Source organism: Rhinopithecus bieti, unplaced genomic scaffold, assembly GCF_001698545.2.
Source record: "Rhinopithecus bieti isolate Rb0 unplaced genomic scaffold, ASM169854v2 scaffold_74731, whole genome shotgun sequence".
NCBI lineage: Eukaryota > Metazoa > Chordata > Mammalia > Primates > Cercopithecidae > Rhinopithecus > Rhinopithecus bieti.
Window position 1 is genome coordinate 67917 of NW_016827918.1, and position 5613 is coordinate 73529.

The 5613-nt window shown below is 41.6% G+C and overlaps 1 protein-coding gene across 3 annotated transcripts in view; it reads right to left on the reverse strand.

Moving 5' to 3' along the window:
- Positions 1-5613, reverse strand: part of LOC108523526 (myomegalin-like) — a 122523-nt gene that overhangs the window by 24532 nt on the left and 92378 nt on the right. The window lies entirely within an intron of this gene.

A 5613-nucleotide genomic window follows, 5' to 3' on the forward strand; every position in this document is an offset into this window, starting at 1 on the left:
TTTTTGAGACGGAGTCTCGCTCTGTAGCCCAGGCTGGAGTGCAGTGGCCGGATCTCAGCTCACTGCAAGCTCCGCCTCCCGGGTTTACACCATTCTCTCGCCTCAGCCTCCCAAGTAGCTGGGACTACAGGCGCCCGCCATCTCGCCCGGCTAATTTTTTGTATTTTTTTAATAGAGACGGGGTTTCACCGTGTTAGCTAGTATGGTCTCGATCTCCTGACCTCGTGATCCGCCCGTCTCGGCCTCCCAAAGTGCTGGGATTACAGGCTTGAGCCACCGCGCCCGGCCCCTTTGCCCATTTTTTAGTTGGGACAGTGTCTCGATCTGTTGCCCAGGAGTGCAGTCTGATCACTGGAGTTCAGTGATGCAAACACAGCTTACTGCAGCCTTGACCTCCTAGGCTCTAGCAGTCCTCCACCACTGCCTCCCAAAGTGCTGGAGTTTCAGATTTGAGCCACCACACCTTTGCTCATTTTCAAAGTGGGACAAGACACCCACTTCATAGGACTATTACATGATTGAGATTAAATACGTGTAAAATGCATAAATGGTGCCTGGCTTATAGTAAACACTAAATGGATTTCTTCTTCCATAGGATTTAAATAGGGAGCAATTTTTTTTCTATCAAGAGCTGATCAGAAATAAATGAGAAGCATTTAAATGCCCTCCTTCCCCTGCCCCAAGAGAACTTTCACTTTCCAACAGTCTATGTATTTTATTTATTTATAATATCTATTGTTTATTTTCTGTCTACTCATGACAGAATATAAGTTCTATGAGGATGGGAATGCCTGTATGTGCTTATTATATGACCTAACAGTTCCATTACTGGGTATTCACCCAAAAGAAATAAAACAAAGACTTATACATGAATATATTGATATATACTCCAGTCACTTCCAATAGAATCTAGAACACAGTAGGGGCTTAGTACATATTTTTAAATGAATGAAGCCTAATGTTTAGTTTAAACTAGGATTGACCTATTCTTATCCTCGGCAGGGACAGAGAATAACTTATTACCACTTGTCACATATTGAGACTTCAGGTACCTAAAAGGCACTATTAGGTCACCTCTAAGTCTGTTTCCCCTCAAAGTGAAAATCCCAGTTCCATTGCCCTTTTCTCAGAAATCTCATTTTCTAACTTTTTGAGTTCGGTTTGACTAATTTCCTATCTTTGAATTCTGGAGTTCCAAACCAGACTCAGCACAAGTCTAACAGGGCAACCTACAGAGATAAGGACAGCCCAGGCACACTGCACATGGCAAGTTGCACCTGTTTTAAGAGTAAAAATGAGGTCAATGCCACCTTGTACTGAAGATACCTCAATGAGACCATGCCACCCCTTCTCCCACAATCTTGGCAAAAGTCACTATGAAAATAGATATCATTTTACTAGGGCCCTTTCTTTGTCTCCAGTCAGACCTAACACAATGTAGTTATTCACTGGAAAACATCATTTGCATTTGAAAGAGTTACTAACTAAATTCTAAAGAATGTACCAAAGCCTTACTTAACTGTAGAATGAGGCCACACCGCTGCTGGGATACCAGGTACTCTCCCTGAGCCTATCAATGGCAAATTTGGTCCTGTGAAAAATGGGAACAAGACACCCACTTCATAGGACTATTATATGGTTGAAATTAAATATGTGTAAAATGCATAACATGGTGCCTGGCACACAGTAAACACAAAACAGATTTCTTCCTCTATAGCATTTAAATGAGAAGCATTTAGCATTTACTTTCCATGTGCATAAGTGAATTTGAGAAAAGAGGGTAGAGGATATGGGGCAAAGAAGGACAGAAAGGGCCGAAGAGTAGGAAGAATTTAATACCAGAAGATGGGACAAGACCTGGGTCCAGAAACCTCTTCTGCAGATAAAGTAGCTGCAAATTACAGGGAAGGAGTCCTCAGGCTGCTTTCCTTATGGCCATTTATTTTCCTGCATCTTATATCGAGAACCTTAGGCACCGGTTAAGACCCTGTCCCCTTGCAGCAGTAGAGAAAACAGGAGGAGGGAGACGGGAGGTAGAAATTTGGAAGCTAGCAATTGAAGGCCAACTCAGAAAGCCTCAGGTGGAATTCCATTCCTAATTGACATCACCATCCTCTAACTGCAGCAATTCTCACCAGCCCTTTTATGTGCTCCCTACAGAACCTAGCTTTCACACAGCTGAAGGAACCTGTGTGATTTCACCCCAGCTTCGCAGAAGATGGCAGGCACTGGTTATTACTAACTTGCCTCAGAGTCTTCTGAGGCTCCAAATGGTTTTGTCAGTAAGCTGAGCTTCCCCACAGTCCCACAGACTAGAAGCATCAGAAAGAACAAGCCTTAGAACAAATACTGCTCCCCACCTCTAAGGGATCTGCTCATCTGAGTCCCAGAAGTTCACTGCCTTCATTTGATCTCTGCTACAGGAAGACTGAGAATCCAGCTCTCCACCCAGCACTTCCTGATTTTTGAAGTAGAGAGTTGACAAACCTGTTGTCATCAATACAACTATGCTAGGTGAGTGTGAAAGGAAAATATCTTGGGCTCCCAAAATCACTAAGCTGAAAGGAAAAGTCAGGATCATGGTGGATGGAAGTCAGGACTAGATTGCAGCTCTGACTCGGATGGACAGAGAAGCATGTGGAAGCTTGTATCATGAATTTTTGCTCATTACAAAACCTGAGAGGACCCACAGGCCCCCTGAAGGAAGCAGATTGCTCCTGCAGGACCCAGAAGACACCTTAAATACTGTGTTAGTATTTACTTACAGAAATGCAAAATGGTCTGGAAAGGCTCAGCAATAGAATCAAACACGTCGAAGAAAGAAATTCAGAGCTCGAACACAAGGTCTTCAATTTGACCTCATCCAACAAAGACAAAGAAAAACAAATAAGGCCGGGTGCGGTGGCTCACATCTGTAATCCCAGCACTTTGGGAGGCCAAGGTGGGTGGATCACTTGAGGTCAGGAGTTCGAGAACATCCTGGCCAACATGGTAAAACCCCGTCTCTACTAAAACTACAAAAATTAGCTGGGTGTGGTGGCACGTGCCTGTAATCCCAGCTACTCGGGAGGCTGAGGCAGGAGAATCACTGGAACCCGGGAGGTGGAAGTTGCAGTGAGCTGAGATCATGCCACTGCACTCCAGCCTGACGACAAAGCGAGACTCGGTCTCAAAAAAACAAAACAAAACAAAACAGAAAAACAGATAAGAAAATATGAACAAAGCCTCCAAGAAGTCTGGGATTATGTTAAATGAGCAAACCTAAGAATAATTGGCATTGCTGAGGAAGAAGAGAAATCTACAAGTTTGAAAAGCATATTTGGGGGAAAAATTGAGGAAAATTTCCCTGACCTTGCTAGAGACCTAGACAAACACAAGAAGCACAAAGAACATCTGGGAAATTTATTGCAAAAACATCATCACCTAGGCACACTGTCATCAGGTTATCTAAAGTTAAGACAAAAGAAAGAATCTTAAGAGCTGTGAGACAAAAGAACCCAGTAACCTCTGAAGGAAAACCTGTCAGATTAACAGCAGATTTATCAGCAGGAATCCTACAAGCTAGAAGGGATTGGGCCCCTATCTTCAGCGTCCTAAAACAAAACAATTATTAGCCAATAATTTTGTATCCAATGAAACTAAGTTTCATATACGAAGAGAGGGTAGAGTATTTTCAGACAAACAAATGCTGAGAGAATTCACCACTACTATGCCAGTGCTACAAGAATTGTTAAAACAAGCTTCAAATATTGAAACAACTCGTGGAAACACATCAAAACATAACCTCTTTAAAGTATAAATCTCATGGGACATATAAAACAAAAATACAATTTATATAAACAAAAACAAAACTCAAAAAACCAGGGTATACAGGCAACAAAAAGCACAATGAATGGAATGGCACCTCACATCCCAATACTAACATTGAGTGTAAATGGCATAAATGCTCCACTTAAAAGATACAGAATTGCAGAATGGATAAGAATTAACCAACCAACTATCTGCTGCCTTCAAGAGACTCACCTAACACATAAGAGACTCATCTAACACATAAGGACTCACATAAACTTAAGGTAAAGGGGTGGAAAAAGACATTTCATGCAAAATGGACACCAAAAGCAAAAGCAAGCAGAAGTAACTATTGTTTGTTTGTGATGGAGTTTCACTCTTGTAGTCCAGGCTGGAGTGCAATGACACGATCTTGGCTCACTGTAACCTCCGCCTCCCAGATTCAAGCAATTCTGCTGCATTAGCTTCCCAGGTAGCTGGAACTACAGGTGTGTGCCACTGTGCCCAGCTAATTTTTGTATTTTTAGTATGGACAGGTTTAGTGCAGGCAGGGGTGATCTGCCTGCCTTGGTCTCCCAACGTGCTAGGATTACAGGCATGAGCCACCATGCCCAGCCCAGCAGTAGCTATTCTTATATCAGACAAAACAAACTTTAAAGCAATTGCAGTTAAAAAAGACAAAGAGCAACATTATATAACGATAAAAGGCCTTGTCCAACATGAAAATATCACAATCCTAAACATATATGCACCTAACACTGGAGCTCCCAAATTTATAAAACCACTACTAATAGACCTAAGAAATGAGATAGACAGCAACACAGTAATAGTGGAGGACTTTAATACTCCACTGACAGCACTAGACAAGTCAATGAAACAGAAAGTCAACAAAGAAACAATGGATTTAAACTATACCCTGGAACACATGGACTTAACACATATATACAGAATATTCCATCCAACAACTGCAGAATATACATTATATTCAACAGTGCATGGAACTTTCTCCAAGATAGACCACATGGTAGGCCACAAAACAAGCCTTAATAAATTTAAGAAAATTGAAAGTATATCAAGCACTCTCTCAGATCACAGTCAAATAAAATGGGAAATCAACTCCAAAAGGAGCTTTCAAAACCATGCAAATACATGGAAATTAATCTGCTCCTGAATGATCATGAAATCAAGATGGAAATTTAAAAATTCTTCAAACAGAAAAAAAATAATGACACAACCTATCAAAACTTCTGGAATACAGCAAAGTCAGTGCTAAAAGGAAAGTTCATAGCCCTAAACACCTACATCAGTCTATAAGAACATAAACAGACAATCGAAGGTCACACCTCAAGGAACTAGGGAAACAAGAACAAACCAAACCCAAACCCAGCAGAAGAAAGGAAATAGCCAAGATCAGAGCAGAACTAAATGAAATGGAAATGAACAAACAAAAATTACAAAAGATAAATGAAACGAAAACCTGGTTCTTTGAAAAGATAAATAAAGCTTCCAGGAGCTTGTAATCCCTGTAATCCCAGCACATTGGGAGGCCAAGGTGGGCAGATCACAAGGTCAGGAGATCGAGACCATCCCGGCTAACATGCTGAAACCCCGTCTCTACTAAGAATACAAAACATTAGCTGGGCACAGTGGTGGGCACCTGTAGTCCCAGCTACTCGGGAGGCTGAGGCAGGAGAATGGTGTGAACCCAGGAGGCAGAACTTGTAGTGAGCCGAGATCGCACCACTGTACTCCAGCCTAGGCGACAGAACGAGACTACATCTCAAAAAAAAAAAAAAAAAAAAAAAAAAAAAAAAAAAAAAAAAA